Below are 13,145 nucleotides of genomic sequence, written 5' to 3'. Positions count from 1 at the left end.
CCAGAACTAAAGAGTAAAGGCACTAAACACTCCAAAGAGTGTCACCAAAAAAAGCTGTAAGACATCTCCCCACGTGATGTTTTTAAATACTGGAAAACCAGCCTTACTACTATCAACATCCATTTCTCCTTAATTCTTTCTCCCTTTAAAATAAAAGACTAGAGAAAGGAGGAGAGGGAATAAATATGTTGACCTTGAGCCACAGGGCTGCTAGATCAAGCAATCACAGATCCAACCAAAGAAGAGTTAGGCAAGTGGACCACTGGCAGGAGTCAAATGCAGAGTGGACTTCCCCTCTCTGTGATGATCCTCAGAGACAGACTGAGTTGAGGCCAATACTTACCCCAAGAAATCTGGCACAGCACCTAAGATAAAGGGCAACAACTTCAGACAAAACCAGACGAAATCCAAGCAACATCAGGCACCATTTCCATCACTAACAAAATTAGTGTCCTTCATCTTCTTCCCTACCCATCACAACCCAGAAGCAGCTAGGGCTGTTAGAGGAAATAAGAGAAAAAGGGGGCATCTTGGAACCAGACCACAACCAGCCTGTGCCCTCGGTCTTACTGATTCCTTCCAGCTACCAGGGCTGTAGTTCTAGTTTCTGATGGCAGAAAAAAAAGCCAGATTTTGAAAATACAAGTTTTAAACTATGCTAAAATAAGTTAGCAAGTTAATGTGACTGAAAAACTTTGGAATCTACTAGTGATATGTTGTAAGGATGGAAGAAAAAAAATAAACAGTTCCATGTTATATCCCAGCACAATGAGACTTCTTCTAAGCCAGTATCACTAGTCGACGTATAGTTCCCTCCACTTGGCATGTGGAGTGCCCAATCCAGAACCAGGTGTCAGCTTCCTGGAATTCAGTGTCCCAAGCACCAGTGGAAGGGAAGGTGAGATGGGTAGGAAGGGACAGTTTCTAGTTTCATGTTGTGAGTTTGGGTTTTTTTGTTTGTTTGCATGTTTGTTTTTGAGACAGGGTCTCATGCTGTCAGTGCTCCCAGGCTGCAGTGCAGTGGTATGATCACGGTTCACTGCAGCCTCAACAAGCCAGGCTCAAGAGATCCTCCCACCTCTGCTTCCCATGTAGCTGGGACTACAGGTGCACACCACCACACCCGGCTAATTTTTGTATTTTTTGTAGAGGTAGGGTTTTGCCATGTTGCCCAGGACGATCTCAGACTTCTGGGCTTAATCGATCCACCTGTGTCAGCCTCCCAAAGTGCTGGGATTACAGGCATGAGCTACCATGACCAGCCATGAGTTTGGTTTTAAGGCACTATTATGCTTCTCCAACACTTCAAGCCTCACCATTTAAATTGAAGCCACCTCTGCTTCCAGACCCAGCACTTAGCAAGCCCACACACATCCCAACTCACCACTGCTTGGCATTTCTGAATATTTTCTGGTTCAACTAAAGGTCTAATTTTAAATTTTCACACAATAATGTGGTTTTATTATTATGTTTTAAAAATACTTTATCCATCTTTAATAGGTATTTTGAGCAGTGAAGCCTCAAAATAGGAACTTACAATATCATATTGACCAAAAGTCCTGATGTACTTTTTATAAACTCTTAAATATGATCTTTTTCCTCCAACCTCCTCTAAAACATTAATGCTTCCCACATCTAGCACAGAGAGGGTATTCAGTAAATAATACCTGAATAAATGAATGTATGACTTTGCCTAAAAAGGGCTCTAGTAATGAACATAACACAAATAACTGAAGATATATAAAGCATTTAGAACACAGCTAGCACTTAATAAATGCTTAGGAAATATTAACTATATTTTTTAAACTCATAAAGTCTGAGGCTAGATTTCTAAAAAAGAAAAAAAAACAAATTCTATAGAATTTAACTTCTACACCACCGTGGATCTATAGTGCAGTGAATCAAATGAAAGTAGATAATGTGTCCTTTTTAGAAATCAAAATCTAATATGACACTTCCTAATGAAAACACTAATTAAAATTAATAAAAGACACCATACTGCAGTGGTGGCTGTCTGACCCTCTGTCCCCTCAGGTATGGATAAGCTTCTACTCTCCAGGATTATGACATAATTTGAGAACAGGTAACAACTTTTCTGTTCCTTAAGCTATTAGTATTCTACAGTCAACAAACAAAAGTGTGATGACCTGAAGGGTACCTTGAGGTATTAAATCAAAATTCAGAGTTAAAAATGAATCCACCCTTATGTTTCAAAAGTTTATTCCTATATGCCACTTCCCTCTTTGTTTTAATGTGCTGGATCCCACCACAACTGCAAATTAATTTTTTCTGCTCCCTAAATGAATTACACATAACTGTTTCTAAAAATGACTATAGACATGAAAATCATTTTCACTTAATAACTATTAATCTCATATTTCTTGGTGTCACTTTAGTATGAAATGCAAACAAAAATTATGCTAAACATTGCAAATTTATGGCAAACACCGAGGCTTGATTTATATTATTATAGATGGTTTATCACCAGAAGCAATCTAAACAAAACTCCATCAGATAGATGTTATAATTTGTATTTATTTCTCCCAGAACTAAATGGTTCTTCAATTTCAGAACTATCATTAATTTCTCATAAATGCAAATCTTTATTTCTTATCTTAATCTACAATGATTTCTCTAAGTCTTCAGATTAGGTTTTACATAAAATATTCAAATAACAATTATAAATGATACTTTGCTTTCCCTGGGCAACCTATTAGCTATGATGCAGAAACTAAAAGGAACGGGTGGTCTATATTGATCAAGGATACCCTCTTTTCTTTTAAATGATCACCTCACAATTCCAAATCAAACCATAAGAAAAACTTTTTTAGTGTTTGTGAATATCTTTAAATTGCTTTGCCCACCTCCTTAATTATCTCTTTTATTATATTTTCTTTCAGGATCTCTGGGAAAACTTAAGGCACTGCACTGATCTTAATCAAGAGGTAGCTGCAACTATTTATTCTTCACTTGCTTTTTAGTGCCATCTCAAAGCAGAAACACTTGTGAGCCTTCCCCTGACCACATATACTAGAGAGCAAAGTAGACAAATAACTGTGACCACTCAGACCATGCTCCAGGATCAGACTGCAGCAGATGGTTCTCCTGCTTCTTAGTCCACCACCACCTGACCTCCCAAAGCTCCATAATATCTTTCTGATTTGAGGACTTCACTACCAGAAATTATCCACCATTCAAAACCTTCCAGGCCTCTATCCTCTAAAAATTAGAATATAGACTAACGGTTTCTACAGAATTCTAACCTAAGCAGCCTTGTGTGCCATTTGTCAGATCTATCTGGCTAACATCTCTTTGGCCTAAGCCACTCATCACCATTTTGTCTTTACTGTTCATCTCTTTAGCTTATCATAGGAAGTCTCTTATGAATATGTTATTGATTTTGCAATGGAAAACACTGGTTGATTGGGTTTCTGTGTTTTTATAGTGCTAATGTATGTTCAATATCAAGTCATAGATAGTGACACCAAGTAGCTCAGAAACAATGGAAATCAGCCAGGCATGGTGGCTCACACCTACAATCTCAGCACATTGGGAGGCCAAAGTGAGAGGATCACTTGAGGCCAGGAGTTTAAGGGCAGCCTGGGCAACATAGGGAGACTATCTCCACAAGAAATTAAAAATTAGCTGGGCCTGGTGGAGTCCACCTGTAGTCCCAGCCATTGCTTGAGCCCAGGAGATTGAGGCTGCAGTGAGCCAAAATCGTGCCACTGTACTCCAGCCCAGGTGGCAGTTTTGTAAGAAACAAAAGAAAGGAAAAGAAAAATAACGGAAATCACACTGCTTTGAAGATACTTTGATGAAGAATGTATTTATTAATTCACAATTCTTTCTGAGACATCTACAATGTATGAGCAATTATATTAGGGGCCTAGAATACAAGGAAATACTATTTTCATATTAACATAAGTTTTGTAAAATTTGAAAATATAAGATATATTTTACTATTTAAGAGGTCTCCCCCTACCAGATTTTATAAGACTTGGGCTCCATAAAAAGTAGGATTTACTTTACCCCAGAGATGAAAGTCCTGTACACTGAAAACCATAAAACATTGACAAAAAAAATGAGGAAGACACAAATAAGTAGAAAGATATAATGTGCTCATGGATAGGAAGAATTAATATTGTCAAAATGACCATACTATCCAAAGCAATCTGCACATTTGATGCAATCCCTATCAAAATTCCAATAACATTTTTCACAGAAATAGAAAAAAAATTGCAAAATTCCTATGGAACCACAAAAGACCCTGAATAGCCAAAGCAATCTTGAGCAAAAAGAACAAAGCCAGAAGCATCACACTACCTGACATCAAGACATACTTCAAAGCTATAATAATTAAAACATCATGCTACTAGACTAAAAACAGATACATAGACCAATGAAACAAAACAGATAACCCAGAGATAAATCCAAGCATTTACAGTCCATTTATTTTTGACAAAGATGCCAAGAACACATAATGAGGAAAAAACTGTCTCTTTGATAAATGGTGTTGGAAAAGCTGGATAGCCACATGTAGAAGAATAAAATTAGACTCTTAGACCAGAAACAAAAATTAACTCAAAAACTTTAAGACTCAAATTAGACTCTTATATCAGACCAGAAACAAAAATTAACTCAAAAACTTTAATACTCAAATGTAAAATCTGAAACCGTAAAACTACTATAAGAAAACATAAGGGAAAAGCTCCGTGACATTGATCTAGGCAATGATTTCTTGGATGAACCCAAAAGCACAGGCAACAAAAGCCGAGCATAGATAAATGAAATTACATCAAACTAAAAAGTTTCTGGACAACTAAAGAAACAATCGACAGACCGAAAAGAAAACCTACAGAATGGGAGAAAATATTTGCAAACCACACGTGATAAGGGGTTAATACCCAAAACATATGAGGAACTCCAACAACTCAACAGTAAGAAAACAAATCAGTTTAAAAATGGGCGAGTGGTCTGAATAAACACTTCTCAAAAGAAGACATATAAATGGCTAACAGGTACATGAAAAAAATTGTCAATATCACTAATCATGAGAGAAATGCAAATTAAAGCCACAATGAGATAGTACCTCATTCCTATTAGAATGGCTACTATCAAAAAGATGAAAGGTTTTTAAAGTGTTGGAGAGGATGTGGAGAAAAGGTACTCTTGCACACTGTTGCTAGCAATGTAATTTAGTATAGCCTATATGAAAAAAGTCTAGAGGTTCCTCAAAAAGTTAAATATAAAATCATATATATATAATGATAAGCTAGCAATTTCACTTCTGGATGTATATCCAAAAGTATTAAAAGTAGGATTTCAAAAAATATTTATACATCCATGTTTATTGTAGCATTATGCATAATAGCCAAGATATGGAATCAATCTATATGTCCATCAGTGGATAAATGGATAAAGAAAATCTAGTATATATACACAATGAAATATTACTAAGTATTACTTAGCCTTAAAAAAGAAGAAAATCCTGTCACTTGTGACAACATAGATAAACCTGGAAATAAGTGAAATAAGTCAGGCACAGAAAGACAAATGCTGCATGATTTCATTTACATGTGGAAGGTAAACAACTGAATTCATAGTAGAGAGGAGAATGATGGTTACCAGGGGTTAAAGGATTGGGGTGGGGATCGGAAGATGTTGGTCAAAGGATACAAAATTTTATTTAGATAGGAGGAATAAGTTCAAGAACTCTATTGTACAACATGTTAACTATAGTTAAAAACAGTGTATTATATTCTTGAAAAATATTAAGGTAGATTTTAAGTGTTCTCACCACATCCAAAAAATGAAAAGTCTTTAAGGTAACACATACTTTGATTAGCCCAGTTTAGCCACATTCCACAATGTATACATATTTCAAAACATGTTGTACTTTTATTAAGAAATAAAACAACTTCAATTAAGAAGTAAATCCAAAAAAATTCAAAAGTTAAAAAAAAAAAAAACACTGGGCTGGAATTTACCCTCAATGTCCAAGAAAAAATTGTACAACTATAGACTAGGTGTCACATGATCCATTAATTTACTAATTGGACATAATTGGCACCAAAGTGTACCCAAATAAATCTCTGACATAAAGCCTTATTTTAAAAAGGCATGCTAAAGTCACCCTGCCTTTAATGTTTTAATGTCTGGATCAGGTAAACTTTCCAGGAGCTTGGATGTCTTCTGTAAAATCTTCCTTATACAGATGAAAACAGTTCAGCCTTCTTTCATCAAAGATAATTGGCCTCAACATTCAGCATCTTTTCATTTATCAAAATTAAATTAATGTCAGTACTGAGGTATTAAAGTAATATACTCTTAGACTGGGGATATGGAGTGGAAGGAAATAGAGAAGACTGATAGTTATCTTCAGTTACCATGTGACATCACCTTTCCAAGGTCAAAAAGTGTAGGACAAAGATGAGGTAAATTTCAGATAAAGGCTATATAATAGATGTTTTATCCATTGAGAAACTATTCAAATAAGTTATTAGGAAAGCTATTGTATCCCTCCATGAAAATACTTAAAAACAGAGCAGATTTTAAAATTTCCCTCTATTGCAAATGAGAATTCATCCTCCAATATTTTTTTCCCAAATTTACTTTTTCAAAAAGTAATAATAGTTTTTACATAGTAAGGGAATCTCCTAGATCAGTGGTTCTCAAAGTTTGGTTCCTGGACTAGCAGCATCAGCAACACCTGAGAACTTGTTAGAAATGCATATTTGGGGCCCCACCTTAATGTACTGAATCGGAAACTAGAGATGTAATCCAGCAATCTGGGTTTAACTGGCCCTCCAAGTGATTCTAATACATGCTACAGTTTGAGAACTACACCCTAAAGATCTACTGAAGATAAGCCAGGTCAGAAGCACACACATCCTCCCGCTGTGGTCATAAATCTACCCCGACCACCACACCATCTTACCTGTGTGATCACAACATGTAAAGGGGTTGGGAGAGGGAAGAGGGTAGAGGAGAAAGAGAAGTGACATTAAGCAGAACAGAGAGGAGGGGAAGAGCGCAAGGAGAAACAGAGGAGAGAGAGAAATCAAGAGAATTAGCTGATTTCTAAAAATGTAAGAATTTTATTTCACTCTAAAAAGATCAACAAAAGCCAGACCCAATTTTGTCTACAGTGGCAGACTCACTGTTGTTAAATTTGCAATTTGTGAAATACATATTTATTGTAACTGACACAGAGAAAGTCTATAATCATAGCTCAATGTTTCTAATGATTCTCAAACTATGATAAGTATGTGATAATCTGAGGAGCTTGACAAATCTACCAATACCCATACCCACCTTCTACCAAAGTTGAACAACCTTTACTCAATGAATCTACCCAACTCAGAGTCTCAGGGACTGTTGCTACATTCCTGAAACCTGCCTCTAAAGAACATTAGATAAATAATAAAATGAGAAACTTTTTTTTTTTTGAGACGGAGTCTCATTCTGTTGCCCAGGCTGGAGTGTAGTGGCATGATCTCGGCTCACTGCAACCTCCGCCTCCCAGGTTCAAACGATTCTCATGCCTCAGCCTCCCAACTAGCTGGGATTACAGGTGCATGCCACCGCATCTGGCTAATATTTGTAAAATTAGAAACTTTTTAAGTCAAGTTCCCAGTTTACTAGATTATAAATGAGATAAAATATTGAATTAAGGAAAAACAATAATGTCAAAAGGACTATTCCAATGAGAGCTCATTGTAAAAACAGCAAGAAAGAAAAGTCATGTTGCTCAGATTTCAACACACAAATAATATCATGAGAAATACTAGCATGAGAAACTTTGCATAATAGAAATTATATACAAAATTCTGCTTTTGATTAAAGATGATATTAAGTAGGTAACATAATACGTAATCATTGGACATCATTCATTAGAACCCACCCACTATTTAATTCCCATGACTGGACAAACAGCATGACCCTACTTCCACCTCCAAGACTTAATATTAATAATCTCTTTATAAATCTACCTCTCTGTACATTGTGTTTCCTGGGGACAAAGGCCATTTCTATTAGTCTTTAATCCACAGTATTCTGCACAGTATCTAATACATGCTTGGTACTTAATAAACATACACTGAATAAAGGAATATTGTGGTTACTTATCCAACATAGAAGGACATGGCTTTCCTGGGCCACCATGGCTTAGGGACACTGCATGGCATCCCTAGTCAGTTCACATGATAAGAACCATCACTGAAACAGGGCTTTAAGAGTTCTACTGAACTAAGAGTTGTTCATGGGCTCCAAAGAAGTAACCAGTAAAAGTAACAGAGTTCGCTGAGGAAAGGAGACTTTAATCCTACCCCCCTACGATTTCCACCAGACTCTCCAAAACTACCCCAAATAAACATAAGCAGACCAAAGCAGTTCTAGGATAAACATCTTGTCTCCCTTTCCAAACATGCTGCCACCCTAACCATTCATACCTAGATGCTTGGGGGCGCCAAGGACAAGCATAAATAAATTCATTCAGTCATTTTAATATCCAGCAAGTTTCAGGAAGAAAGAAACACTGTTGAAGGTTTTAGTGCTCTATGTACAGATGCTCTTGGTATTCTTTCTCTCTCCCTGCCTCTGTTCCTGGCCTAGTGGTCCACCACCTTCACATCATATCAGATCCTAACCTGCTGCTGTGCTTGAGCATGAATCTCAGGACACGTGCTGATTAACTCAATTTGTTTCCTATTTCTGACCCCATCCAGTCAGCCATCCAAGATCCTCTGTATCAGCCAGCTGTCTTGTTCTCTTCTCAGAGGAGCAAATGCTCCCACAATCTTCTGCCCCAGGCACAGGGCAGAAGCCTGCCTCAGCTAATCTCCAGGCTTCCACACTCTGGGGATGACAATGAAGAAAGAGAGAGGCCCCAGACAGAGTGTTCAATCAAGTTCAAAGACAGGCCTTTTCCCTAGGGCCACCTCAAATATTGTAAAAGAGAACAATGATTGCAAACTGGGTCACACTGCAAAATATGCAACTTTTAAATTGACAAAATATGGTCCTAAGCAAATATGTAATACCTACAAAATAAATAAGCATTAAAAAAAAAAACGAGAGAACTTGGAACCAAATGCTAACAAGTTTTCTTCTACATGCAGGATTTCAAGTCTTTGCTTGTTTGTTTTATACCTCCTTCATTTATTTTACAAATTTTCCATGGTGAGTTTACATACTTACATAATTGGGAAAATTATCATTTTAAAAAAATGCATAATTTAGTGGGTCTGAATCTCAAGTTTAGTCTTCAGTTAAGTTAGTCTGAATCTGAATGGCTGTGAAGAATTTCTTCTGGTTTAAAGTTATTAAAAACAAAAAGTGGAAGGAAGCTGATATCATAGAAATACATATTTTTTAAATCCCAAATACTTAACAGCATATATGATTTGCCCTAGATGCTTATGTATTTCTTAGTACACTCATATTGTCTTCTCTCCAAGTTCAGAGTTGCTCCATAATAACTGACCCAGTCACTGTAATCTTGAGACATTTTCAAGAATTCGCTATTGAAAATCAAATTTCTTCCAAATATGCAACCCTCAGTCTTTTTTATTTTTGTACACCCCCCTCCTATGTGGCTTTTTCTCTCTTAGACTGGATACTAAAGTTTTGTAAGAAGGCAGAGAAGAGAAGTAATGCTTACAAAGCATCTACTATGTGCTAGCACTGTGTTTGGTACTTTAGATATACGATTACGGTTTAACGTATTTAGAAGGGTCCAGAACTCAGGTATAATGCCTCCTAAAGGGAAACTCCCTAAACAGCTAGCTCCTCTATGCTTCTATTCTATTTTTTTTAGACAGAAAATCTTGCGTATTTCAAGCATGCCTGATTCTATGTCATATGTCTCAGTAATACTAGCAGAAAAAATTAATAAAAGGAAGGAAAAAAGAGAGGAAGGGAAGAAGGGAACGAGAGGAAAACAGACATCTATCATGCCTAATCTTCCAATACACATACGCGCGCACACACACACAAATATATATATTCACAAACATATGTATACATACAGATCAAATAAATGCATCAGCTGTGAATGGATTTAATTGTTATTCTGTTCCTTTTTCTAACAACTGTCAGAGATAATGAGAGACTCTACTCAAAGGCCAATTTCAAAGTACAAAAAAAGGATTCCTGGCCACCCTTCTTTTAAGCCAAAAAAAAATAGTGGTACTATAATTTATTTCTTTATGAAACCTTCTACAATTCTTACCCGCAGTGATCACAATTTTTTCTGAATTCCCATTTCATTTAGGGCCTAATCTATATTACTTAGCAGTCAATTATATGCTATTCCTGGCTTTTCTTGCTCTATTATTTTCCTTGTTATAATGCTCCCTTTTCTGTACCAATACAAGGTCTTTGAGGACAGAAGCCACATCTTAGTATCTTCCATTATGCCCAGCTCCTAAACATTGACATAGGTACTGAATAAATTGTTATGTGAACCCTAACTTTAGAAATACTTGTCTGCTCTGTAAAGCTACATGGCATGTTGTTTCTCCCACTGTCGCCACGTTGTGTGTCAGCTATGTGGGCACCAGTCTGTCTATTCACGATGCTGATAACACCTTAGGGGGAGAGCCAGTGTCCTTTCCATCTCTGCAACCTCCTCAGAGCTTCACAGTGCAACTGGTACATCATAGGTATTCGAAATATATTGGTTATTTTAAATTAAGAATGGAATTCTGATGTATCCCCAAGTCATCTAAGCATAAGCAGGGTTTTCTTTTTTCTTTTCTTTTCTTTTTCTTTTTTTTTTTTTTTGAGATGGAGTTTTGCTCTTGTTGCCTAGGCTGGAGTGCAATGGCTCGATCTCAGCTCACTGCAACCTATGCCTCCCGGGTTCAAGCGATTCTCCTACCTCAGCCTCCTGAGTAGCTGGGATTACAGGCATGGGCCACCATGCCCAGCTAATTTTGTATTTTTAGTAGAGACGGGGTTTCTCCATGTTGGTCAGGCTGGTCTCGAACTCCTGACCTCAAATGATCCGCCCACCTCGGCCTCCCAAAATGCCGGGATTACAGGCGTGAGCCACTGCACCCGGCCAGTATAAGCCAAGTTTTCTAAGGACAATGAGAAGGCTAGGAAATTCACTATCTTTTTACATCAGATTTTTTAACATTAATACACACTTTTAAAGGACATATAACTTCATGGAAAAAGCACAGATGTTATAGTCAGAGAGTCCTAGGTGAAATCAAATCTACTACCACTTTCTGTGATGAAGATTTATTTTCAGACGTTTACTTTAGCAGCAAAAGTACTTTTGTGATCTTTAAAATTGTAATTAAACAACACATGAATTAAAGATTTAAACAACATAAGAAGTTATTGAACAAAACTTGAAAAATCTTTCTACTTTGTCCTTCCTTCTGCTCAACCATCTCTAAATAACCACTGTCAGCCATCTAGTGTACTCAACTCTGCTTCTCTTTATCTGCATTTATATCAGTGCAAATATATTTATATATATTACCATTCTCTTGTGTTTGTTACATAAATATGCCCATATTATATATATTGTTTTATTATATTTTTAAATGAATTTTTACCTCATTAATATTCAGTGTCTATCTTGTGTTTCAATAGCACTAACACTGTCTAGTTACATGACTTCAAAAATGACAATAAACGCTCCAAGTCTCAGTTTCTTTATCAATAAATTGAAGATGGTGTCTACTTCATAGAGTTGGGGTAAAAATTAAATAAAATAATATAAGCCAATCACCAAAATTGTTGGTGCTGAATAAAGTGTAACCATTATTGTGGTAGTGATGGTGGTTGTCATTGTTACCATCAAGCCATGCAAATTAGATGATGAAATTCCTAGCTTCCTCTCAAGCCTAATCAATAGCGGGATTTTAGGGAATCAAGAAGAGTAACTCCAAAACCCTCAATGTCATAATTCACTGTTTGAAGAAGGACTCTATTCCTCACTTACAAAACTTAGAAAGTCACTGGGACTCCATGGGAACCTTGGCTTACTCACGGTGCTCCGTTCCCTAAGGGCTACAGAAATGGAAGCATAAGAAGACATATCTCCCTCCTAATTGCCTTCCAAGTAATCAGTGTGAGTTCAGCTTCTCATATCCGCAGCATTAACCGAGCCAAATATATAAAGACCTGTTCACAGCAGTAGCTGCCTGACATTAGATTGTGACAAAAAACAATATCCACTGGCTGCTGCAGTCTACAGCTGTTCTCCCTACCACATCTGCCTTCCTGCTACAAGAAATTGTTCACCACACGTCTATCAACTCTGTATTTAAGACAGCGTTTCAATGCATTCAGTTTAAATCAGATCTGAAATGCTGATCAAAACTGTTTGAAGTTTTCCAGATGCAAGTACATTAATCTACAGCACTTCTAAAAGAAGGAGAAAAGCTCAAAGCCTGTCAAAGTTAATTAGATTCATACAAAAAGCTTAACAGTCCTATGCAATGTTTTTACTCTGTTACACATAAATGTACAATAATTCCGTGAACACTGGGTTTAATTGCTCATAATATTGTAATTAAGGTTATGCTTTGTATAAATATCAACTCATTTACTGTGTCTACAGTCCTATTTAAATGATGAAGTCAATTTGACAGCGCATTCTTGAAAAGAGAGCCTTTTAAGAGTTTTGCTCTTATGTGGTCTGGAATACTAATGGAGGTTAATTGTCAAAACAAGCTTAATACAGACTTCAGAATTATCTTCACATTTTAGTGATAGAGCAATGTAACCACAGTTCTACGTGGCCTGCTGACCTAATACCATGAATAACATAATGGCCATTACAAGCCTGCATGTCTGTCTCTGGAAAACCAGAGAGCTCCTTTTTAGTATTTACATTTTAAGTGTGCCCTTTAAACAGACACCCTTTAACTACTGTATTTGTGATTCAGATGATCAGATAATTAGATGTAAGATTAGATGCGCCAGAAGAGATGGCTGCCTCAATTAATCTTACAGTCTGTGCCTCTGCAAATCACTGCTTGGTGTGTAAGAGAAAATATCAAATTAAGTTTTCAGAAGCAGGGAAATTTCACGTCTGCAGTCATTTTAATTCCATCTGAGGCAAGGATATAATTTATTACTGTATTCAGAAGTCACATTCCCTTCTTCCAAAACACCAA

At 36.7% G+C, this 13,145-nt stretch overlaps 1 protein-coding gene across 1 annotated transcript in view; it reads right to left on the bottom strand.

Moving 5' to 3' along the window:
• LOC134732839 (EGF-like and EMI domain-containing protein 1) overlaps window positions 1-13,145 on the bottom strand; it is a 633,219-nt gene that overhangs the window by 580,005 nt on the left and 40,069 nt on the right.

The sequence above is a fragment of the Symphalangus syndactylus genome, chromosome 17, assembly GCF_028878055.3.
Source record: "Symphalangus syndactylus isolate Jambi chromosome 17, NHGRI_mSymSyn1-v2.1_pri, whole genome shotgun sequence".
NCBI classification, from domain to species: Eukaryota; Metazoa; Chordata; class Mammalia; order Primates; family Hylobatidae; genus Symphalangus; species Symphalangus syndactylus.
This window is presented reverse-complemented; position numbering and strand designations above follow the sequence as displayed.